This window comes from Mirounga leonina, unplaced genomic scaffold, assembly GCF_011800145.1.
Source record: "Mirounga leonina isolate KUSES-001 unplaced genomic scaffold, KU_Mleo_1.0 Mir_165, whole genome shotgun sequence".
In the NCBI taxonomy this organism is placed as follows: Eukaryota; Metazoa; Chordata; class Mammalia; order Carnivora; family Phocidae; genus Mirounga; species Mirounga leonina.
The window spans coordinates 26,637,224-26,664,696 of record NW_023270415.1 but is presented as its reverse complement, the minus strand read 5'-3'; the positions used below and the strand labels follow the sequence as shown (position 1 = coordinate 26,664,696).

The 27,473-nt window shown below is 36.6% G+C and overlaps 1 protein-coding gene across 2 annotated transcripts in view; it reads right to left on the bottom strand.

The window, feature by feature from the left end:
* ZFHX4 (zinc finger homeobox 4) overlaps nucleotides 1–27,473 on the bottom strand; it is a 182,124-nt gene that overhangs the window by 127,233 nt on the left and 27,418 nt on the right. The gene's annotated exons all lie outside the window — the stretch shown is intronic.

Here is a 27,473-nt window from a genome sequence, read left to right as displayed (position 1 = left end):
CACCTAGTGGTTCAGAAACCCTCACAATCTTATCTTGTTTGGGGAAAATTACATTAATATCAATGTGGTTGTGTACAAGAAAAACAACATAACGGCATAGCAGAAAGAGTATACACTTGTAAAAGATCAAATTTCTTTCTAAGCTATATGTGCTGATTTTGTCAGATATACATTTATTTTAGAGGATAATTTTCTGAAATCACATTATATACATCAATCAGATTATAACACTGGAGGAGGCTTGGTTCCTCTGGATGGAACAAATCTGTTCCATCATCAATCTTGTGTCAATAGAGGATCACGTTCCTTCCTTTAAAATGTATTTCATACAATTTTGTGTATTTCTGAAGAACAGAATCCCCACTGCTAAAATCTATGCTATTTGTGTGCATCTGTAACTATTTGTATAAATCCAGGAAGTATTTTTATAACAGATTATGTAACACTGAAAACTAAAATATGTCTCTGTTGGTGAATATGTTTAAAAGACTACACGGCACAGTGGTAAATTAGTATGATCCTAACTTTACCACCGTGAACATCTATTCAGGTATATTTCAAGGCGCACTGAATTTTTTTTACCGAGAATCCTTATTTTATGTAGATGCAGAAACTACAATGAAAAGGTCCAATCATCTGAAAAGGGAGACCACATTGCAAATGATCCAGTGATACTCAGCATTTCAGGGCCAAACCCCTGCTGTTCAGCCCTGGTAGTTACAAAAGCAGACTAATGAGAGCTGCAAAAATTATAATTAATTTTCATTCTAAAGAAATCATTCTGCTCTAATCAACTGCCTATCAAATGTCAGTGCAAATTATGCTAAAGAAAAAATTATTAGGCCAGGTTTACAGAGTACAATTTTCCATATACTGTATCAGAATAAAGAATGCCTGTGTGGGAATTACTTTTAATGAACAACAAATTACAATTACGAAACTAAATGAACCATCTGCCTTTTTTTGTTTGTTTTCACGGCCTCACTGGTGCAGAATGCATTGTCAGCTTAATTCCCATTCAAAATGGCAGACGGCCTCATCACCAGGCTCTCACGTCCATAACATTTAACAGAAAATCTGTAACAGATGTTTTCAATTTTAAGAAGAGGACAAGTATGTTTTATAAATATGTTCTAAACATTAAAGGCTGGCGTTTATAATAATAAGGTACATGCCTTTTTCAGACTGGAGAGTTTGGATGACTAAGTACTCCTAAGCCCTAAATTAGCACATAAAGTATTCATAGACCAATACCAATAAAAACAAGTCCTGATGTACTTTATTAAACATTTCATTCAAGTAAATGTGTTTTGTCTCTATCCTCTAATAGGTGATCATTTGTTTCAAAGGGGCATGCATGAGGACATTCAATAATGACATCTATTATCAAACCTTTACTGAAAGGTTTAAAGTGGTTAGCTGGATACATCATCTGGCATCGGCATGAAACATTAAAAATGGAAAATCAGCCTCTTATTAGCATGTGTCTCATATTAGCTGGGCTTTCCCTGCTGAGGTTTGGGGACCATGATACTGTAAAACACTTGGAAGATTGACTTTTATCAGGGCCATTTATGAAAAAGAAAATCCGATCTGGGCATGCTCTTAAAAAGAGAGTACAACATATGAATATAGCTTAATATAATGCAAAAGGAATATTTGCTAGAATCAATGACTATTTTTTCTTTACACTGCCATTTATGGTACTCCCAAGTAGCATTGACTCAAGACTGCAGTGAGGACGTGTTTTAAAATAGTTCTTTACCATCCATTATTCAATTATTTTTTTCTCCTTTAAGTGAAGGGTATTATCCTGACAGCCCCTCAGGCTCTGGGCCTCCATTGATCCACTGTGCACGCACAGCCCAGACTAGGGTAGGGTGCGCTTCTCTCCACCACCGATGTCTCAGCCCAGGCATGAAGGATCAGCTCTGAGGGAGTTAGGAGAGCAGCTTTCATACTTAGCCAGTCCTTCCTTTCTCTGCTGAGATGACCAAAAAGGAAAAATTAAAGCTGGTAAAGCTATGATGGCTTACTCTCAAAGAGAAAATCAGACTAGACCTCCATCTTTTTCTGCTGTTCCTAACATTGTTTCACTTTCGTTTTAATTTAAAGCTTTGTACAATGCTTTCTTCCCCCCCCCACCCCACCCCCACTGCCGACAATCACTGGAAATCCAGATTCCTTTCTGCAATTAACAAACAAAAGACAATTGTATTAGATTATTTCATGAGCTAGACATAGAGAAGGGTATGTGATTCCAGGCCTCTCCACAGGCTGGATGAATCTCTGTCTAAATACTCTCTGCTTTGAGTGGATATTTAACTATCATCTGCAGTGGGAACTAAAACGTGCTGCTTTAGAAAGCAGCTTGCATGCCAGGGTCCACTCAATGAAATGGTGTCTGCTTTGGAGATTATTTTAATCTCCCCCCACCCTTGTTCTGAAAGGCAAGAATGAAGAAAATGACAGCTCCATTATTAGAAATGCGGCCACAGAAACAAACTAATGGAGAATTTTCCGAAGGTATACTATCGAGGCAAAACCGCAGTTTTAAAAGTCCTTCCCTATTTTCACAATTGCATTTTGTGATATGGAGTCTCACTTTAAAATTATTATTCTTCTTATTTAGCTAGGTTTCTCTCTTGCATTTTGACCAATGGAGATAAACTAAAGCATTACCTTACGTTTCATTTCTTTGGTTTTACTCTATAGTTATGGCCAATTCAGAGGTCAGTTGGAACCTTGGCTTTGCAAGAACTCCAAGAGAATGTTTAAATGTAGGTAAAAATGGTTTTCACGAAAACTATACATGACATTGATGATGTAGCTGTTTCATTATATTTTAAACTACCCTTTGAACGTATAAAATATTATGAATATTAATAATTTAACAACTAATAATCCTTTAATACATATACACTTTAAATATCCCAAAAAAGACTGCCCTCCTCAAAAGTGCCTGTATTAACTGATTTATACAGATGACATACATAGTAAATACTTCGATGAAGGAATTCAACCCAACAAAATATTCCTTTATAAAAAAATAGTATCTGAGAATTTATTAGGAACTATTAGCATATATTTTACCCTTACAAAAAATTGACCATAAGTGTGGTATGACCTAAGACTATCACATTAAGTAAAAATTAGTCCCCATATTCCACTTGAAGGATGCTAATTACAATTGGTAATGCTGGTGTGGTCAGCATTCATTCCTTTGATTCAGAAACATATATCGATACCAATTTTATTGTATTTTGAGAGAGCTTTGTTCTACTTCACTGATACTGCACGTATGAAACAATGGACTTACCTACTTTTGAAACGCAGGTTCTTTCAATTATATTTGAAATGAAATGTTTGCAGACATCTACAGATCAGTGACTGAATGGGAGAGAAGTCAGCAGCTCCCATCGTCACTCAGATCCACAGACTCCGTGGACATGTTCTGCTTTTACTAATGTCTGGATCACAGTCTCTTACTACCAAGAAGGTAAATGCCTACAGTTATACGGACTCAGCTGTAACTTGGGGAGGAAACAACCAACTCTTTCCTGAGTCAGACAATGAGCTTCTTCCCCCTCTCCACACCTCCAAACTTGACATCCGCCTATCCAGTCCCAGAGGACTCCATCCAAACACTAACCTGCTCTTGTTTTACCCAGTTAGCCGTACTCTCCTCTGTCTGTAAAAGGTCTTACCACTTGGTAGCTCTCTGAGTCCATATTCTAGGATGATTCTTCTTAAATTTACAGGGTCTGAGAATCTTAGAAGAGGTATGGACATGCTCTTCCATGGGAAAATGTATACTCTTACACACTCAGGAGATTCACCTTCTATACCTTTCTGAAGCTCACATATGGACGTCCTAGGTGTCCATGGACTCCAGATGGATGTTAGCCTCAGGAGAAGCTTAGCAGTAAAGAATGATGCTTCAGAGCACATCCTCCAGGCAGACAAGTGTAGGTTCACATCCCAGCGTCTCAACCGTCTGTATGACCCTGGGTAAGACACCCGACCTCGTATGTCCCATCCCCTAATCTGTACAGTAGCAGTGAGAACTGCATGTACCTCACTGTGCTGTTGTGAGGACTGAACAATAAGGTGGACATAAAACATTCCTTGCTACACAGAATTTCAGTGATTATGTAGCAGTACAAAATATAGGAGTTTTATATATGGCATATCAGCCGTTCGTATGTGTCTCTGATCATCTCCAAGTCAAGGACCATGTGTTAATCAAGTTTGCATATCCCAGGGTATCCTGAAAAATGGTTTTAAAAGTATGCTATTGAGGCAAAACCCCTTTAAAAAAAAAACTTGTTTTTTGCAACAGAATTTTTGCAACAGCATATTATATGAACAAAGTTTGCAGAATCAATGGATTTGCTTCAGAGTTGTAAACTCTTCAGTCATTATCTCTTTGTTCATGTGGTCACAAAGCATTCCATTGGCCACAACTAAACCAGTTCCTTCTCTTTAAAAATAATACAGATGGACTTCTTTGGGGGATGGTTTTAATATTGCCTGTCTGCCAGGGAGGAGACTCCTCAAGGTCTCCTTTGTCCTTATGATTCCAAGATGAATTAATTTTTCCAGAATCTTCTAACTCAATTATTCCAGAGGTAAATTACTTTTTCTTAACAAATAGAGAAACAAACACCAAGCTCTCCTTTGTCACTTTGAAAGTTGTTTTCTCCCAGTTACACGGGAGGATTCCTAGCTCTTTCTAATACACAGTACAAAGATGCACATGGCCTAGCTTCACGTCCCTTTATTATTTCACAGACTTCAGTAAATTCTGCTCTTATTCTTCTCCTTTCGAGATTTATTAATACCAGCTTTTAGTCATCTGTAAACCCATCCATGCTGGCTGCAAGCATTCTTGTTACCCTGATCTGGAGCTTTTCAATCTGTTATATGTCTTTTGGGGTGAAAGGTTCACATCTATAATATTTCTGTTTTGTTCAGGCTGATGCAATAGAATTTTATAACATACAACAAAGCGCTGGAATCTCAGGCAACAGCATATGTAAAAGCATGTCAGGAGAAAAGGGCAAATCCAGGACCACTGTAAAGACAGTGCCAAAGAGGCCCCGTCCTCGAGTCACCTATCCCATGGGAGCACTTCTCCAATTAATTAAAATAATATGTCACTTAAATTGAACAACAGAAATCATCGTTGCTCTCTAAACTCATGAAAATTAGATATTTTGTACAAAAAGTAAAAGGGAGGACTCTTATTAAAGATTTGTCAGAATCATTTCAAGTCACAACTCCCCACTTCACAGTGTCTCTTCACTCCCCACCAAACAAAAACAAAATATTATTAGAGTAGGACCATTGTTTCAGCCTTAATCCCATCCATTTACTGGCTGGATTTATTTAAGTTCTCACAAAAAAATTAAGCTTCAAAGCACGAGGGATGCACCATATTTCTCCTGTAATCTTAAAGTTGGCTATCATTACAATTGCACTAAATCTGTAGGGTGAAGAATGCGGTAAAGAACAGAAAATGCTTCCAAAATTTCTTCACAGTTATCTTTTCATTGTGATTGCATTTGTTCCACTACAAATTTCTTAATAAAAACAAATGTTTTCTCTAATCAAACCCCTTATGAACCACTAACAAAAGCAATTTCAGGAAAGGAGTTGGATGTACCAATGCTTTAGCATTAAATTATCTCTGACCTTGAAATATTACCATAGGCAATGAGGTCATATTCATCATCATAACATTATTTGGAGGTTAAGTCTCTCAAATAAAACTTACATTTTTCTAAAACCTATGAGCATGGTGGGAAATCTTCTAATTATCAAAACAAGAATCACTTAGTTCAATAATTAATAGAACTAGTTGTGAATATGAATATTTAAAGAGTCAACACAAAAAGACCTAGATGATTCAAGGTAATCATTTCCATAACGACTGGGGGGCTCTCCCAGACTATGTTAGTAATCACTAATAACCTATTTCAAACCTGTGACTTTGCAAGGGCCTCATTTTGATGGCCTAATAGTGTCAGGAGCAGATTTCAATGTAAATTATTAAAAAAACATGATAAAGGCCAGTACTGCCACCTGCATTGAAAAAGTATATGTTCGGGCGCCTGGGTGGCTCAGTTGGTTAAGCGACTGCCTTCGGCTCAGGTCATGATCCTGGAGTCCCGGGATCGAGTCCCGCCTCGGGCTACCTGCTCAGCAGGGAGTCTGCTTCTCCCTCTCCCGCTCCCCCCTCTTGTGCTCTTTCTCTCACTCTCTCTCTCAAATAAATAAATAAAATCTTTAAAAAAAAAAAAAAAGAAAAAGTATATGCTCTTCCTTTCATCTCTTGATTAATATGGGGCTGACTTTCCAATTTGTGGATTAACTATACCTTTTACTAGTTCTTTTTCACCACTGATTTCCTGCCTCTTGGCCATTTCTTAGCTCATTTTCATATCCCCCAGAGGGGAAAGGGAGAAAATTAAACTCAAACTTATGGAATTTGCTCTAATGAAAGGAAAGGGAAGAGATTGGAAACCCCTGGCTAAAATGAGGTTTGAGGATTTTCATACTTGTCTTGGTTCCAGTTAACCTTGACTATCAAGAAGCTACTTTATACGAAGTCATTTATCCTTCACCTCCACAAGATGATTTAACTGTGACCATGGTGGGAAAGCTATTACACAAACCAGAACTTTTCATAAAGTTTCTTAAACAAAATTATACATAGGAAGATAAATTAATACAAATCTTGAAACACATATATAGAAGATGCAAAATTTCAGAAAAAAAACAATTCAGAGCACGTATCTGTTCTAACCCCCAAATTATTCTTATATTGTGGTCAAGAAATGAGGTGTAACTGCTTAGAATTTATTAATAGGTTTCTGCTTATTTACTGCTTTTACTGATAAAACATCCCAGCCCAAGTCCCTAAAGGGTTAATGCTGCCGGGTGAGTGGAATTCAGGAGCATAATCCTAAACAAGTGAGGTGAAGTTCTATCAGGTCTATTTCAGCGTATCAGGGATTACCGCTAGCTGTCTAATCCTGCTGAGCCTCAGGGAGGAACGTTCTATTGTATTTGAAATCCTGGCCAGGAAAGAACAGAAGGTTAAATGGGTGCCTTGCTCTGTAATCAAATATCACAGGCACTACTTATCTATTCAATGAACAACTGACGTAGAAAATCAATTAAGAACCAAATAGCTTCTTAGGAATTTTTACCCAGAAAGAGGCAAGATTTTTTTTTTTTTTGAAAAATGAGTTTATTTGATAGGTTTTATAGAAAAATACCACAAATTCTGGACCTTCTAAAGTTGTTGATCTGGTTTCTAAATTATGTCTTGCCCCATACTCTTTAGAGCTTTTGTACTTTTTCCTTGTGAAATGGGGGGCATTTCAGGAATAAAGATACCACACTGAAGCATAGTTGAGTCATTTACCTAAGAAAAGGGAAAGCCATGCAAAACTGACCCACATAAAACACTGTTAAATCTGATTAAAAGTTCTGAACAATCATGCAAATATATATTATTGTTTCTTTTTTTATTATGTTATATTATTGTTTCTATTGAGATGATTTAAATCATTTGCCTCTTCTCAAACGCACTCTTCAATAGTGTATCATTATAGGAAATATTATGAGCATGGGGGGCGGGGGGACGGTGGCCACAGCCCTAGGGATCTTTGTTCCCAGCAGAAAAAGTTTCCTTTTGGTGGACTAAAGGTTAACACCCTTGTTTCACCACCCTCATCCTCCACCTGTCACTCTGAGTAGACGTCACAGTTCATGCACACACACAAACAGACTGACCTTGGACAGGCCTAAGATCAAATCTGGTTATTAATAATGGGGAAAGTCAAAATGCAATCTTCCAGACACTGGAGAATCGAGCTGGAAATAATGCAGGAGGCACTCCCTGTCAATAAGAAGCATCATGATGCTAAGGGTTAAAATATTCATCTGGTCTTGAGCAGGAGTTAAGATAAACTTTTTTTTTTTTTTCCCTGTTCTGTGAATGCTATCGCGAGAAGTTTGCTCAGGGCCTTTATGTGCCCAGCTTATCTGTTCTTACACTTTCAATTATTTTTGGACTCTTTGCTTTATAAGAGTTCTTATAAAGTAATCCATTTGCAGGCTAAAGCAGATATAATTGGAAAAAATATTGCCCTTTCATAGTCATGGAAGATATTTTACAAATGGGATGAAATACTTTTAATACCCTCATTGTAGTTCAATGTGCATATAATTTTAACCATGGGTTCTCATTCTCTATAATTGTTATTCCCTATAATGTCCTCTCAGAATATATCCATAATCTAGGCTAAAAAGGGGAAATATGAAAAAATCATGTAAATGCCTAGGCAAATACAAAATGCGCTACAGTAATAAATGTATTACTCTCTCAAACCACTACTAAAATTAAAGAGGGAATTTAATCTAATATTCCTTCCATAATTTATACAATCATTTCCATGTTCCCAGGTTATAGGCCTCTTGATAAGAGAGTCATGCATCCTTCATGATAGTATCAACATTAATGTTTTGGCCAAAAATCTCTGCTACAGGACTACCAATAGTTCCTATAAAGGTCCGTTTAGAAAATCATCATTAAATTTTTACTTAAGTGCAGTCCCCAAACAACACAACTATAGAAAATGCACTTCTTCAAATCCTGGGAAGAATTTTTTGTCTGCACTACAGATGCAAATTTTTAAAAAGCAGTAAAATCTTCCTTTCTCCTGTAAGGAAAAAAAAAAAAAAAAAAAAAGAATATCCTCTTTGATTTTTGTTGTCTGCTAATCACCAAAAATCATTTCTTTGAGAATGTATCTAGCCTAATGTTTCTTAATTTGCTGCATGATGAACTATCCCTTTGAGCTCTCTGTGAAGGTCCATTCAAAGGCTTCACACCAACAGGCATGAAGACTTTACATGGTATGCAGAATTATGTTACAATAAACTGCCTCACTCCTTCAACCTCCTGGTATTTTATATCAGTTGCTTCCTCAAGCAACACAAATCCACTAATGCTTTAATTTGTGACACTGCTAACTGGTATTAACAGATTATGACTATGAAATGTCCTTGCATTTATATTGGCACAGGAGGATGATATGTCCCTCATAGTAGAGCAAAATGTTTTAGGTCACACAAACATACAATACCGTACTATGTGTTTTACTTAAGCACAAACCTCAAAAGGTTTTCTTTTATAGTACACTTAGAGTATATTAATGTGTGTTCATTGAACACTATCCTTAAATAACCAAAAGCCCAGGGCTCACCCTGGGCAAGGCAGGAAACTTCTATCCTGATCTACATGTATCAGCAGGGCTCAAGTAACCGATCAAGCCAAAACTATTAGCAAAATCTTGAAATAATTTTTTTAACCAAATCATCCAGTCATTTTATTAGTGTGACTCTTTCAGTCTGTGGGGAGGGAGCTTGTTTTATTTGGGTCTCCCATGGAACACGGGCTATATGGCCAGTGGGACCCAGATACAGTTTGGTCTTGGTAGTTTACAGTATATCCACATTTAAAAATGCAGCTCTTGTTCAGAACTGACTGATTATTTCAAGGTGATCTATAAAAAACGACCCTCCTTTATGAAGTAGACAAAGATCCAGTTTTTAACTTGCCAGTAACTAAATACAGTAGCTTTTCCAGAGTAATGTGTTACGGAAATAAAGATTCTGTTGCTCGTGAAATTGGGCACCATATTTATTTGCTTCTTTTTAGCTTTGGTTGTCATTGTAGCTACCAGCATATATGTATTAGATGATATATTTGGGAGAAAAGAAAAATATGGGATATCATTAAAAGAAAATTGTCAAATTATAAAACATACAATACACAGTTCTCTTTCATAAACAGGATAAAGAAATAGACACACATCTATATCTAAACACCCACACACCCATACAACTCTCACATACATACAAGCACATCTCACACCCACACACATTTATATCCATATGTATGGAGAGAAACATAAAGAGAAAATGTATGCTATTATGAAGTAAAACTCCAAAACCTCAGAATCTGCCTTCCTAGAATAGCAAGAAAATAAAAAATTGCAGAATCATTACACTGAGCTACAAATGAGCATACAACCCAGCGGGCCTGTGGAAGTTGGCTCTCCTGAGACCTATAAGATTCCTGTTCAGAAAACAGACTATATATCTGCTGCCTGGGGATATCTTCATGTATAAGGAGAGTGGATTTCTGCAACTATGATGAAGCAAAGCATGATTCCAAAAATTTACCAAAAAAGATATTCCTACAAAATTCAATCCAGGGGCCTTAGATTTTTTTTTTTTTTTTTTTTTTTTTTTACCGACTTTTGGACTCCAAAATGGTTTCTTGGCCCGACAGTTCACTAAAGTGCCAGACCTTCAACAAAAGAACAGCTGTTTTGTACAGAAAGGTTTTCTTTAGAAAGGCTTGCCATTTTTCCTACTGAAATGGGATTTTTTTTTTTTTTTATATCAAAACATCTCAGACTCTTGTCCTTAGAGGCAAAAAAATGAGCAAGACAGAGGGCAATGCCTGCCATGATTTCCCTGGACAGAATATGCAGCATCGGCAGACCCTAGCAAAATCCTAGTCTGTGAAAGGAGGGGAATCCAAGAGGACATTAGAAGACACAGTTTCTCTTTTGAACACGGGAGAAACAAATGTAAATGGAGCTGAACTTGGTACGATCACCACATTCACTATTTTTGCATGAATCTGTAGATCTCCAGTGACCTTCAAAATCTTCTAGCCCAGCGATCCCAAACCAGGCTGATTATCAAGATCATCTCTTTAAATGAAGAGATTCCTGGATGCATCCCTAAAGGTCATGGCCTTGGAATTAGTATGTTTTAAAAGTTCCAGTGCATCTAATGATCAGCTTCATCTCATCCAACCTTCCAAATCATATTCTCAAATCTGTCAATTGGATATGCAGCCATTTCTAGAATGCCTTTTCACATAAGGATTTCATGGCTCCAGAAAGTTTGAAAGTGCTTGTACTCTGATAAAATCTCGGTGGTAAGTGCCTTTTTCTGTATGACAGCCAACATCTAGTGATGTCCATTCTGTTCAGCCCCAGCTACTCTTTTAAATACCTCAATACAGTGTCTCATTCAAATTCTCCACTTGCTTCTAAGATTAGAAGAGTTTGACTTATCAAATACCTACATACTAATAACGCAAATAAATATTCCAGATTTTTAAAAACTTATTTGTTTACAACAGCAATTAACTATTGCATTGCCTAATACGTGATTATGTGTTTAATGCTTGTCTCTTCCCCTAAAATGTAAGCTCTACCAGTGCAAGGCCTGTGTCTTTCTTGTTTGATGTTATATCCGAATATATTCTCTTGCATGGGGTCTGATAAAGTGAGTTCTCAGTAAACGAATAAATGAAATGATTAGTATCAAATACGTAAATAAAACACAAGGGATTAAAGGATGTAGTTCAGCTGTTTCTCCATATATGATTATTACCCTGCTTCCTGTTTACAAGAAAAATACATAAACATGTATTTGTGGATTAAACAAAACAATGGAAAACTGGCAACCTGATCTATGTGTAAGTACATCAGCAATTTAAGATAAGATCCTTGTTAAAGCTAAGAATAAATTCAGCTCTTAGAACCACGGAAGTGGTTGCCTTTAGACCAGATCTCAAAGACCGTTAAGTTAATGCTAATTTTCTACTCGTAATGGTAACTCAGAACCCATTTTATAGATGAAACAGTTGTGGTACCAGCCTAAAGGCAAAACTAAAATTAATGCCAGACACAGAAGCTTTTAGCAGTCACTTTTCAGCTGTAAGCTCCACTTACTACTACTCATTTGCAAATTCACACTTGGCAGACTTGAAAACTGGTATTTAAAAGTGTAATACATAGCTCCTTTTCTGTGGGCAAAATTCTAAGCAAGAAGGGATATCGAAGTTAAAGTACATAAAAGGATACACAAATAGTTATTTTCTATGAGCTATATTTACCCATGTTCAAGTTCATGAGTATAGCTACATTCCTCTTCAAAGCAAATTTCAATTGAAGGCCAATTGGAGAGAGAAAGTTAAGAATGGCTTTTCAAGAATGACAAGTCCCTAGATATAATAGTGTAACCAAGTGCACTTACAGAAATTAAAAAGGAAAGTGTCTTACCAATAATAAGAAAAGCAGAAGTTATCTCCAAGTACAAAAAGCAATGCCAATAGACTAGATATGCTGACAAGACACGAGTAATATTTTCCACATATAAGAAAAGCTTTCATCTCAGAAGACTATTTTTAAAGCTATTTTTGTACCTTAATTAAGATCTACAGAACTCAGTGTAGTGGTTTTTTTCCTCTCCATTTACTAATATATTAACTAAGGCACAGAAATGCTTGCCAAAAACCACATAAAGAGTGAGAAAGTCAGCTGGACACTTTAAGACAGAAAATGCCTACCCCTTCTTTTTTAAGCTTTCCTTAAGTTACACAGAAATGCACGGATAGATGTAGACACAGATGTCAGGAAAGATAGATGTGCATTGCTTTCACTGTCTTTCTCTGAGACATCACCCCGCACCTTCTCAACACCCTGAACCCCCAATATGGTAATAATGGGAGGGTATCAGAAAGTGATACCTACCTTGTCAATGCTTATTAAGCTTGTTAGTATTCACAGACATTAGTGCTGACATAGGCAATCTTTGTTTTACTGTGTTTTAAACTCAAGAAAGCAACTCCAGAGAATCTTTTAGCATGAGATAATATGGGAGCTTATCATGTTTTCTTGCATAATTTATCCTTAAAACTTTTTTCATAATAAAACAGAAAGCAGAAATTATGCAATGCTATGTTCTAACAGTAGGAACACTGGCAGTCCAACCCCTGACCTCACTATACCCATGTCAATAGGCTTTATGAAGATCAGTAGGTCTTCAGAAATTGAAAACTTCAAGGAACATTAATAATTGTTGAATAAAATAGGATGATGCCTGAAATAGCTACAGATAAAATATTAAGACTATTTTACCAGTAACCTAATTAGATCAGATATCAAAAACAAATGTATTTCTGCCTTAAAACTACAAAAAGAAAATAAATTCCTTCTAGTTAGCCAAAAACAGCACCAAGTAATATCTCAGTTTATCCATTATGAAAACATAAAAATCATGCTCATAAACGTCACATAGGTGGGGAGGGGGGAGGCAAAAGAGAGAAAAGTCTTAAATTATACTGATACTGTACATTATTTTCCAATAATGGAACAACATCTTTACTGGCATAGAAGCAAACAACCACCCTTTATCAAAGTTTTACAAGGCAGGAATCTAATTCTTTCCCCCAATACCACAGGAAATCTAAATATTAACTTCCTAGATGACACAAAGAAGTAAACATTGCTAAAATGTGTAATAGAAAGTACTAAAAATGTCTCTGCAAACTTCTGGAATTCAGAAAGGCTGTTAACAGGGCAAAATCACAAGGGAAAATAAAGCACAGATAAAAAGCATTATATGTTTTCTTCTAAAGACTAGTGAGCTCCTTGAGGACAGGAATTAAATCATATACCCTGGGGTCCAGCCCCGTGTGTTTTTAACAAATGCGAACAAACAAGCATTTGTGCATTACTAGAACATCAATCTAACAAAACGTCTTTCAGTAAACTTAAGTTATTGTAAAATATTCCAATTTTTCATTCCCACAAATATGGAGAATTCAGTTCTAGGTATTTTTCAAAGAACATTCTATGAATGAAATAAAGAGTTTACATTCTGACAAAAAAAAAAAAAGAACTATATACTGTTATCAGTGATTTTTCTAATTTGCTATCCCTCACTACACCTCCCAAAGTCTCTCAATCTCTATCTCATAATTACCTCTTTTTCTCTCTCCGGGGAGTCATAGCCTTCTCAAAGATCGACAATTACAGTTACACTCTTATTTCCATCCTTTCTGCCACAAACAAGGCCTTCCTTTCCAGGTATCCTTCTCAGTGTAGGATCTTCGCTGTGACACAGTGTCCCATTTAAGAGCGTGGGTGCTGGAACCTGTCAGAATGAGCTCAAATCCTTACTCTGTTGTCACTCTTACCAGCTATGTCATGTTGGATAAATTAATTAAGCTTTCGTTGCTTTAGTTCCTCATCTTCAAGATGGGCATAATAATAGTGCCGACCTAATAGGGTTGCTGTTTGATTTAGTGAGTTAATTTTTTTTTTAACTTAGAAGATTATCCGCCATCTAATATGTGCTCAGTAAATGTTAGTGTTAATTTCCTCCCTGAATTCATTGGCCAAAGTAGAGCAGAAGATGCATAAGGTTGGGAGATTGAAAAAAAAAAAAAAAAAGTAATATTTAAAGAATTAAAGAAAAAGGAAGAAAGAGCTGACCAGGTACAAAATAAGAAGGGACTGGGAGTAATGACAGTGCAGTTAACACAGCCATGGCCAATGCAGCAATCCCGCTCCTGGGTGTATATCCAAGAGCAACAAAATATAAGTCCACAGGAAAACCTGTCCACAAATGTTCACAGCATCATTATTCCTAATAGCCAAAAAGCGGGAAAAACTCAAATGCCCATCAACTGAAGAGAGGATAAAGAAAATGCAGTTTATCCATACTGAAGTGATAGGTTCCATGGAAATTCCATAATAAAAAGCTAGGAAGGTGGGTGAGGGGATGGGGTAATGGGGTGATGGGCATTAAGGAGGGCACTTGATGTAATGAGCACTGGGTGTGATATGCAACTGATGAATCACTAAATTCTACCCCTGAAATTAATAATACACTATATGTTAACTAAATTGAATTTAAGTAAAAAATTAAAAATAAATAGCCAAACTGTGGAAAGAGCCAAGATGTCCATTGACAGATGAATGGATAAAGAAGATGTGGGGTGTGTGTGTGTGTGTGTGTGTATATACACACACACACACACACATATACACGATGGAATATTATGCAGCCATCAAAAGGAATGAGATCTTGCCATTTGCAACGACGTGGATAGAACTGGAGAGTGTCATGCTGAGCGAAGTAAGTCAATCAGAGAAAGACATGTATCATATGACCTCACTGATATGAGGAATTCTTAATCTCAGGAAACAAACTGAGGGTTGCTGGAGTGGTGGGGGATGGGAGGGATGGGGTGGCTGGGTGATAGATATTGGGGAGGGTATCTGCTATGGTGAGTGCTGTGAATTGTGCAAGACTGTTGAATCACAGATCTGTACCTCTGAAAAAATAATACAATATATGTTAAAAAAAAAAAAAAAGAAGAAGATAGCAGAACAGGAAGAATGAAGAGGGAGAAATTGGAGGGGAAGACGAACCATGAGAGATGATGGACTCTGAAAAACAAACTGAGGGTTCTAGTGGGGAGGGGGGTGGGAGGAGGGGTTAGCCTGGTGATGGGTATTAAAGAGGGCACGTTCTGCATGGAGTACTGGGTGTTATGCACAAACAATGAATCATGGAACACTACATCAAAAACTAATGATGTAATGTATGGTGATTAACATAACACTAAAAAATTTTAAAAAATTAAATAAAATAAAAAGCTATGAATATAGATACACACTACAATATGGATGAATTTTGAAAATATTATGCTAAGCGAAAGAAGTCAGTCATAAAGTGCCACATATAGTATAAATTCTATTTATATGAGATGTCCAGAACAGGCAAATCTATATAGACAGATAGCAACCTGTGGCTGCCCAGGGCCAGGAGAGGGGGGTTGGGATTAGTTGGTGGGGGTAGACTAAATTGGACAGGATTTCTTTCTGGAGTGTTGAAAATGTTCTAAAATTGAGTACGGTGATGGTTGCATGCTTCTGTGAATAGTCTAAAAAAAAAGCCATTTCATTGTGGGGTGCCCAGCTGACTCAGTTGGGGGAGCATGTGACTCTTGATCTTGGAGTTGTGAGTTTGAGCCCCACATTGGACATAGAGATTACTTAAAAAAATAAAACCAAAAATGAAACATTTCATTGTATAATGTAAATGGTTGAACTGCATGAAATATGAATTCTATATCAATTATATTCAATAAATATGAAGTCTATATCAATTCTATATCAATACATACATAAATTTTTAAAAAGCAGCAAAGCAGAAGACAAAGGCCTCAACCTTCATTGCACTGTTCAATGAATTTGTAGAATTTGTAGAATTTGTAGCATATAACTTTAGTTCCTTTCCTTTTTAATTTAGAACTGATTTCTTGAAACTTTTAGTCTCATTTTCCTATATAATTTCACACTTAATTATTAAGATTGTTGTCTTATTCCATCATTTTCCCACTGTGGACATCTTTCATTTAATCGACTTGAGAAGGTATTTTTGTTCTGGGTTACCCAATTCCCTGAGTTTCAAGGATCATTCTGAGTCTAAATGTCTTATCGTATCTGTTGTGACTTTAAGACAAAGAAAAGAATAGAGCACTAATTAGGTAGGCATTAATTTGAGAACATTTTTGCTTTTAAAGATACTTTTTTTTTTTAAGATTTTATTTATTTATTTGACGGAGAGAGACACAGCAAGAGAGGGAACACAAGCAGGGAACACAAGCAGGGAGAGTGGGAGAGGGAGAAGCAGGCTTCCCACGGAGCAGGGAGCCCGATGTGGGGCTCGATCCCAGGACCCTGGGATCATGACCTGAGCTGAAGGCAGACGCTTAACGACTGAGCCACCCAGGCACCCCAAAGATACTTTTTTAAAACACTTAGTGCTCATGGCTTTGTGAAAAGATATCTGCTCCAATGGGGCCTAGGGCCTGCCTTTTGTATGGGGGGGGGGGAAGGCTTAATGTGCTCCCACAATTAGGGAGGCCATTTACTTTTTGGAGAACCTGTCACTTTTACCAAATCATATCCTGTTCCCTGAACCTTTGATTAGTCATGTGTACATACAGAACTGATTTCAGTGCTTGCTGACGAGTCTTGCACAACATCATCAAAGGTTTATTATCTCTTGAGACTGAGAACACTTACAATATGCAGGAAGAGATTTCTGCCATTTACTTTAAAACAGAGTAAGTGGGTATTAATGATTAACTCATGATCTTCATCAATTTTTTTTAAAAATAAGTCTTCATATACTGTATTTTACTTCTTTCTCTTTCCGTCTTACACACACACCACGTACACATGCATGATGCATGCAATTTTTTCCAAGGTTTGAGTAAAATAAGTATAAGTAGGTGTCCCTGGATATGTACTGAAAACATTACTGGAGTACTGGCACTTCGCCTTTTCAATCACTTAACACATGAGACCTGAATATATCCACATTTTTCTTTTTTTTTTTTTTTTAAGATTTTATTTATTTATTTGAGAGGGAGAGAAAGAAGCAGACTCCCCGCTGAACAGAGAGCCCCACAGGGGGCTCCATCCCAGGACTCTGGGATCATGACCTGAGCTGAAGGCAGAAATTTAACCGACTGAGCCACCCAGTTGCCCCTATATCCACATTGTTCTACACCCATTGATAAAGAATTAAATTATTCACTTCTTGGAAAAGTGTTAACATATACATGTATGTATATACATACATACATACATGTATATGTTATATATACATATATCAATTTCACTGTACTTCTATATCAATGGTTTCCAATAAGTTATCAAGCCATCATAATTAAAGGGGTGGCCACAGTTCTACAAGAAGGAATAAAGTGACCTAGTACCTCCCAAAGACTTATAAGTAAATATTATACTTGACAGTCTATCTGGAAACATATATCTAAAAAAGAGTCTACAAAATTAAGCAATTAGGAACACGTTTTTGCATTTATGAGTTAAAGATGGTAATTCTATCCTCTGTGTGGAGAATGAACACTCTAAAAACTAAATAATTCTTCATAAAGCCCATCTTGGTTTTTCTAAGATTTAAGGAATTATGAGAGCCAAAGATGATATTTCTCTGGGGAAAAAAAAAAAAGTTATTTATGAATTCCCCTTGGGTCTATTTTTCAGGAACTTGGTTATGAGTTTGGTTATTTGGTTATTCTTCTCAGGGAATACTCATCATGGAAAAACTTGGTACAATTGTTCCATCCAAATGTGTTTTTTTAACTACTTACCGTGCTAATAAAAATTATAATAAACAAAAAGTAATAATAACCCAGAACTTGCTTTCAGCCAAATTATATCTCAAAGGACACTGAGGGGCCTCGGCTTAAAAAGCAGTGATAGTATCACATAGTAAATAGGAGAGTTTTCTCCCTTCTAAAGTACTGTGTAATAGAGATTCACCAAACAAACCAATTCTAAAAGGTATGTTCCGGTGTTTGCATAATTCCTATTTTAGCATGCATGTTAATTTTATTTTTAAAAACAACACTATTTATTTGGTGTGAAAATTAAGAATCCTCCTCCTCCTCCCCATGTCTGGAGTCACTTACTACTCAGTGGCTAAGTGCTAATAGATGCTGAGTTTAAAGGAGATGCCTTGAAAACTGACTCTTTCAGAGGTGATGGCAATCAGACTTGCTACCTGATTTCTTTCAATTAAACAATGAATGATTTTAGGCCCTAAGGACATATGCTAGTGTTATTTTCAGGCTTGCCAAATGAATAGTTAGAAATATTTGAAGACTTCGAAAGGTACTACACATTATAATTATCAGACTGTCCTTGCATGCTTTACACACACCAGTTATAGATATTGGGAGCTTCTGCATTGCTAACAATTCTGTCATTTCCAAACTAAGACTATTCTTGCTTTTCCATAAAAGAACATTTCATTAATGAATGTGGTCAACTGCAGCAACGTCAACGACTGACACTTTTTTGCAGGAAGAGGTAGCCAGATTTAGGAAGGCAAGATTTCCCCCAGTATCTCTTAAGTTAGGTCAGTGTGAATAGTTCTAATAAGATTTGGGGCTTTACATGGGAATCTTTAACGAAATTTCAAGGAGAGAGAGGAAGGGAGTGCATTTGAAACATATGGTGGAAAAAAAATTTCTGGAGCCTTGTAACTAAAATGGATCCAAGTAAGAAGTGAAAGATAAAAGTAAAAAAAATAATAATTCAAAACAAGATTATTTCTAAAAACTAAGTAAGTAAGTAGCAAGTGAATAGGACTTCCTCCAGTAGTTACAAGGATGGCAGGAAAAGGGAATTGAGTTCTGGGGCAGAGAGTAGACTGTGCTTTAGTTGTTCCTGTTTAGGAAGTTAAATGCTTAGGGAGGCATATTCCCTCTTTCAGGTCAGCGGGGTACCATTTCATACATTACTGCTGAAGTACCCTGGTGACCTGAATGAATTAATGCAGCTTCCAAAGGTGCTTAACTTGCAAGCACTGAGAGCTCAGGCACTAGCAGTGATAAATATTCTAGTAGTTCTTTCTATTTAATACACCAAACACCCAAAAATGCCAGTAAAAGGAAGTTTCTTTAAAGTGAAAGAATTCCGTTGTGACAGGAGATACTCAGGCAACAATTTTAACCAGCAGTTTTCTCCTTCTGGCTTGTAGATGACCCAACAGGTGTTAAGTTCATTATTCTCGTTGGCTGTGTTCATACTGGCCTGCTTTTGTGTTATACTACATCTGCAAAATCTTTAAGCGAATCTGCTAACTTGAAGGAATGAAAGTGGGCTCTGAAATGATTAAGCACTAGACAAAATTGTTAAGTTTGCCTCTGGTGCTCTGGCCTTCCTTTTCCTTTCCCACTCTCTGCTCTTCCTATCCTCAAGTGCAATGGAAAGTCTTCTTATTAGCAGGGCCTCCTGATGTGGGCTAGAACATCAACACAGTTTGTTACTGTCTGTGAGGACTTGAGCAAAGCATTTTGCTCTGAGTCTTAGTTTCCCATATGTCAAAATGGGAATAGTAACATATAACTGTTAGGAAGAATAAAATGAGATAATGTAAATAAAAAAGTCTAACTTCTTATGATTGCTGTCAGCCTACGTCCTCTTTTTAAATGGATAATTGGATGTCAATTATCAATATGGTTTTACCGTTGACAGAATATCTAGCATCAGAAGAAGGGATATTTTTGGTAAGATTCCTTCCCAATGTCTCATAAATCCTATATAGACAATCAATTGCCAACTCTATTTATAAACGAGGCGCTTCTTGACACAGGACACATAATCATGGATGAAAAAATCAATTATTTTAAAACTTTAAAAGCTTCCCTTCCAAACCTGAGACGGACATATCGATAGCTCATTTCTTTCCATCTTCAGCTCTGCATTCCACTAATTTTATCAGCAGATCACCAAACACGAAGAATTTTTCAACTTAAGTCTTCCTCTACATTCTCTTTAAAAATTGCCTAATGGGAAAATATAACCTTGACATTCATTCTGTAAGCCACAAGAAGAGAGAGATGCGTATTCTACGCTACCTAACGTTTCCGGTGAAAGACAGGCTTTAGGAAAATCTGAATCAATAAAATACTAAGAATATGACCGAATATACTTTTATATTGATGTGTACATATTTGATATACTACATGTAAGTATTATATTCAAAGCTACAAACGTATTTTTCCTTAAAGATGAAAACCAAGTGAAATAAAATGTTGCCACATGTAACTGTTATTATCTATGATAATAACAAACTCGTCCTTGTAAGCACTTATCTTGAAGCAAAACTCTGACAGTATGATAAACTGAACTCACAAAGATTCTTCAAGAGTCAAACTAAATTAGCATCCTGACCCTATAAGGGGGTTGACTGACGTTGTAACCTGACGTTTTCCATTCTTTACCAGGTGGTTTTCTTCTTCATTTTCGAGGTAATACATCAGTAGCATCATCCTCACGTATGAAGGAAACATACATGTTCCAACTAATAGAAAAGCTCTGCACTGCCTTAAATTCCCGCCATGACCCTTGTCTAAAACTGATCAATAAAGTCTTGCAATGCAAGAGAGCAATAAGAGGAAGTCGAGACAATCAAGCGACATTGCTCTACAGCTACTGATGACCCAAAAGAGCAGTCCACTCAGTCCTTTGACCAGCCGTTGTCAGAAAACAAAACAAAACCATGGAAGCTTTTGATGTGGGGTTCAAACCTTAATTTTATTACTATCCCTGCCACACTGGAAGAACAGAGTGAGTCTGGAAGCATCACCTTAGAGAAGATGGCTTATATCCTGCCACATTAACAGGACACAACCTCCATCAACAGAGACTCTGCTGGCACATAGTAAGTACTCCGTCAGTGCTTCTGTATTTAGTAGAAGTAAAACTTGGGATATCATTCAGGTATTCTGCAAACAGGACATGAGCCTCTGTGCCTCTACCAATCCCCACACTCCTCTGAGGTTATAGGATCTGTGAAGATGTTTCCTCATGGGCTAGAGGGGGCTGTGCTTCCACTGCCGCTCTTATTTGAACAAATCATATCGTCATAAGCTCTCCTGAAATACACTGATAATTTGGGAAAAGTGCCTTTTAAGGCTTGAATTCTCTGAATAATGAACAAATCTCCACGTCTAATTGAACTCAGCCTGAGCATAGGCTCAGACTCAAAGCAAACTTGGTAGAGCATTTCCAGTAGAACTCAGGCAGGCCAGATGTTCTGGAAGCAGAACCACGGTCATTATGCACATACCAGCCCCTCCCCCTGCACCCCGGGCCAAGACCCTTTCAGCAGCGCGAGGCCTGGCTAACATATGACTCTGGCTGCATCACTGCGTGGCATCCCAGCGCCCATTTGGACGTTTCAGCAATTTTAAACAAGCTCCGCTGACAGGGACTATTAAATTGAAGCCCAAGAAGCACGCAGGGAGAGCACATTAATTATGGGGTAACACCTTTGTCTGCATTACCTAAATGACCTCAGGGCGGGTGACACAGAAGCGATTTACTACTTTTGGTTAAACCGTACCTACACTTCACATGAGACAGAGTGAACACAAGTTACACAAAAACCAGAATATAAATCATAAAGTATGAGTTGACATGGTCCTGAAGTGAATAGTCGTGTCAAATTTTTTTACTGTGTTTCTGAGATGAGGGGCAGTGTGGGTTTGGAAGCAGATACGTGAGGGAAGCTCTTAGGGTGGGGCTCTGCCCTACCCAATCCCCGTCCCTGACAAAATCACTAACCCAATCCCCGTCCCTGACAAAATCACTAACCCAATCCCCGTCCCTGACAAAATCACTAACCCAATCCCCACCCCTGACAAAATCACTAACCCAATCCCCACCCCTGACAAAATCACTGCACCCCCCACCTGACATGTTGGAAAATTCATCCAGATTAAGCAATTCCTTCAAAACAAAATACACCCTGGAAAAGACCTGAAAGTGATTTATACCTTCGGATGCACTATTCTGCTTTTATGAAAAGGTTTCTTTCCCCTTAATTAAGGGAATGCTAGTCTTCTTTGGGGAATTAGATGGGTAATCTTGCAACATGGAGCATTTCCATGAAGAGAAGATCCAGGTGGGATAAAACAGTAAGGATTTCAGAGAAACAGAGAAGACGTACTAGCATGTGCCTGATGTGTTGGGAGATGGTAGCAGTAGTTAAGGAAAGACATGTGGAAAATAAAATGGGAGGGTTCCTTTGCACACTTGGCTTTCTTTAAATTTTGTCTGGGTTTGTTAACAATTTCACACACTAAAAACCACTTTATCTATCCTGACATGGATGTAGTTAAGTTGCTAATGCCTGTGTATTAACATATATATTTTATATTTGGATAGACAGATTTTTAGTCTTTTTTTTTTTTTCCCCAGGGGAATACAAAGAGGGTTCTCAGCTCACAATGTAATAGATTACTTGCCATGGAAAAGCAGTGAGGAAGTCCATATTTGTGCTGGAGTAGCCGTGTTATAACACATAGCTGTGCTTCAGCAAATGTCAGGCTTAAAAACAGAAGGAGACGTAGCAGATAGGGCTGGCCAATTACACTGTGATCTAAAAACACCAGTGATTTATTAGTTGCTATTAGCTAACCAGCTCCTCTCCATTTGATCTGCGTATTTATTAGTTATAAGTATTATGGGAGCATGTATTATTGTTCCACCGCAGAAACTCTTTTTTCAACCTCTGCCTTGTCTTTTTATATGAGAATACAATAGAATAATTTGAGTGGTGATTACTTTTTAAAAACGAAATCCTGCAACCGGAATTAAATTTCGCAGTGCATTTCAACCTAGAAAGAAACATAAATCTGAAACTAATATAAAAAAGTATAAAAATTTCCATATTCAGGTTAATGTTTGGCAACAGAAAAGAATAACTTTTGTTTATCTCTGAAAACAGCTTTCTTCATCTAAACAAATGACTAGAATAAGATTAAGAAAAACCTGTTTTGGTTTCTTAGATACACACACATATTCCAATTTCCTTTTGCACAATGACTTTTATGCAAATGTGTACCACACAATCTCCTGACCTCCTTTACCATCACACTGGGACAATGACAGTTCAATAATTGAAACGGTACATATCTGGTATATTTGATTTTAAATTGCAAAGTTGGACTCAGGCCTATTGAAATGAAAATACTTGTGATTCTTTGTTAATTCCAAACTGATCGGGTTATTATTTCCTACTAGTGAAAAAAAAAAAAAAGGCAAAAAAGGTAGGTGAAGCTAATTATTCCATTTTTTATTTCCTTGACACATACTTTTCCCAACGTGGCTCCTTCCACTCTCTTCTGTGACCCTCCCCCACACCTTGATTTTAGTTCTTAACCCGGATGCTTTCATCCATAACATGGATAATGAGAAAACTCCAAAAATGTTCCTTGGGGAAATGTTACACTAAAAGTTACCTAGGACTAAATCCCACGTGTGTTCTTTTGCTCACCATGGAGACAAGAGACTCATTCACTGCTCTCAGCCAATTTTAAATCCAAATATGAAAATAGCATTATGGAATTCAGACAGACTATTCTGCTTCACTACTAGCAGATGCAGGAAGAAAAAAGGCTGGTATAATTAAGCTTTTGACTTTGAACCAGCAAAGCTGTGAACACCTCACTTAAAAATACATATAATATTATAAGAGCAGCTGACGTGCAGGTGTGGCAAGAAGATTTGCAAGCCCGGCATAGGATGGGGGTAAGCCAATCAGCTGGCTGGAAAAAGTCTTGTCCATTCTGAGCCAAGAATAAACTAAACTGCAAAACTGAAATACGGCCAAAGTTGTATTTGTTCTTCTTCGATTTGAATGTGTAGTGCTAAGTGGTTTCCATTATAACTTTTTACTCGACTCTTTAGAAAAATGTTTGGGATCATGTAAGAGGGAGACCAATTCTAATACATTTTTTTTTTAAATGAGGGTTGGAAGTAACAGGGTTTCTTTAATACATATCTCAGGCTATTCATTTATTCATCCTACAAATATTGAGGATTTATTCTATGAATATCAATTGACAAGAATTTGTAGAGGACGCAAAGGTGTGAAATTAGAAGAATATAATCAAATCCAGTAAAGTGGTAGCTAAGAAACACTGCTTTTGCATCATATCTAGATCTAGATGTCGATGTAGGTATACACACGAGCACACTTTACCTTACGACACTGACTGTAGCTATCTACGCACTCAGTATTTGTTAACCTCACTTTAAATATACTTTTATGCATGGAAGGAGAAGATTAAGGGCAATCTGTAGTTTCATTTTATTGTTTTAATTTCTTAGACCAATTTTGCTTCATCATTAAAATTTCTGGAGGAAAAATCAAAATTTAATAGTGCTTAGCGCTTCAGAGAATTCTGCTTGAAGAAGTGAGTAAGCTTTCCTTAACAATAACAAAATTCCTTTTTAAAAAGATTCTAAGGCAAATAATACTGCCAAAAAATGAACACAACTTTGTTTGTTTTTGCAGTCATCGTTAGCAACAGACATAAAGGTATTCTTTTTTTTGAGTCCATATGGAAAGATCATCAACACATTCTGCCTCTGGGTCCTTTGCCAAAAATACCATAACCCGCAAGCCTTCTACCTTAAACATAAAAGGAAAGGTGTTGTTCTGGTCAAATAAAGAAATAATTTTTACTAGCATACGTCTAATGTTAAAGCTGCCTAAACCCTGCCAAATACATTAAAACAACATCTGTAAAACAGATTTTCATTAAATTGATCAGTTTAAAGTTAAGCAGCTAGGCAGATGATGCTTTTAAGCTAACCCTTAACCTTTAACCTTTAACCTCCTTAAACTGGAATAAGGACACACACTGCTTTTAGTAATACTGCTCCAGGTTGACAATGTAAGAGGTAAAGTGGTCTATTCAAATCGAACTGACACATAACCACATTTAGAGTGTTATGAATCAATATGTTGTCGATAACGAGGAAAGCTGTTATCTCACAGCTCAGTATTTATCTTATAACTGCTACTTGTCACTTTCCCTTAAAGTCTGAGTAATTCATGATGCAAAATGATGTAAATTAAACTCTTATTAATGAAAATGATTTTTATATAGGAGATTATTGTCTAGTTATTAACTCAGAAACTATTTTAAGTCTAATTTTAATATTTTAGCCTATTACAAACCATCATTTTTTTTTTTCCCAGGCCCAGGCCAATTTGTTAGGTTCTCATTTAAAAGCAATTAATGTTACTTATGAAGCAATTTCATTTTGCCCGACACAAGCCGACCAAGCATGCTAATATTCTCATTACTACACTTGAAAATTCTTTATATCTGACTCAGACAGTTTCTGTAAATCAGTTTCAAAAAGGCACCCTCAACACACTGCTACTCTGGAGTATTTTTCTAGTTACTACTAGAAATAATGAATGCCCCTTGAAGGATAATACAACATAATATAGTTCGATTGTCCAATACCAAGTTTCAATAGCTCAAATATTTATCTCCTCAATCTTCTTTTAATTCAAGGTAAGTTTGTTCAAAGTATGTTTTTGTTTGTTGGCTGACCATTTTTAGATGCTAGGCTACAAGGAAAGACATTTGAGTATTTAAGAGAGATAAGCAAATAAAGAAGAGCGGGGGACAAGTAAATTTTTATATGATTTTATAACATTTTTAAGGGAAGAGTACATATATTCTTTGGTTCTGGGATCTAAAGCTCTCTCTGTTTTAAAGCCCTCTTTATAAACAAGCTTTTATCTCATTTGGTTGTTACTTTTGAAGGCAACATCCAACTCTCCCTGAAAAGAAACTTCAAGAGTAACTCTGACACTTAGCAAATTGCTTTGCAGATAGTGAGGGAGATCAACTCATACTCAAGGAAAGAATGAATAAACTTAATGCACACATATACACACGCGTTTAAATAATCATCAAACAATTAGATTAAACAACCTTTCCTGAGAAAATAAACAGTAACACTCTACCTTTCTTTAGCTTCCCACATGAGATCAATAAAATAGAAAAATTTGTACATTTATATCTTCTATTCACAACATGCTAATTTAAAGTGTTAGAGGAGCTGCGTGAATATAAACACAGTTCATGAATATTCTATATAGCTCCCAGGGTTGAGATCTATTATTTATACAAACTTAATGTTTGTTTTTTTCTCCTAGGTATTCTGAAAGTTTTAATAGGTCAGGTATCAACAGGAAAAAAAAAAAAAAGTTGACAACTGAATGGTAAAGCCTACGAATTATAATACAATTAATCCTTTATATTATATTTTCAACAGCATCGACTCAGAAGCTTGCCATCTTACATTAGGGCTTGTCCTCCCCTCAAACTGTGTAACCCAAATCTAATGCTTTCATCATTGATCCACAGAGCACCGATCTTACAGGAACAATGTTACAGATTCTCATGCCACGTCTTTAGGTTTTTACACTTAGTACGTCAATCTAGAATTTGAACTTCAAGAAACAACCCAAACTAATAGCGCCAGCCCGAACTCAAATAAATAATTCTTGCGCCTGCTCCAGAGATCCACAATCTGCCCTTTTTGCTGTGTGTTTATAGTTTGAAATAGTATTAGAAAAGCCGTAGGTATTATAATCACTGGTTGACTCCTGATAGTATAGTTATCACTGATTTCTAGTATAAATCAATAGATAACACTTGCAAAATGGATTTTGTAATCATATTTAGAGCTTGTTACAATGACTAATGGTTTGCAATATTTTCTGAAATTTAATATCCTCTAGACAAAAGAAGTTTTTAGTAAGTTACCAAGTTACTCATCATAGAAATGAATCTGTTACATTTGTACAAGAACCAAGACAATCAAGCCAATCCAGTAAACAAACTCACAAAATAAATTAACCAGTAATTAGGGCTTAGAAAAAGTCAAGACAAGTTGTGTAATAAATGGTGCTCGCCAGTTGCACATATTCATTACATCTGCATAGTTTTTTCCAGCAAAGATAAAAGTATATTTGCCATTTAATGAACAATTTTATTTGTGCCACACCCAGTGGAGGGAATAAAAACATGACTAGCTGGGAAAGGTCATGCAAAATAACAACTGAGTTAAGTAGAAGACTTTCAACTGATGCTAAGGGAGAGTGTGTTTACTCAAAAATTACAGAAAAACAACGGAACACACACACGCGCACACACACAC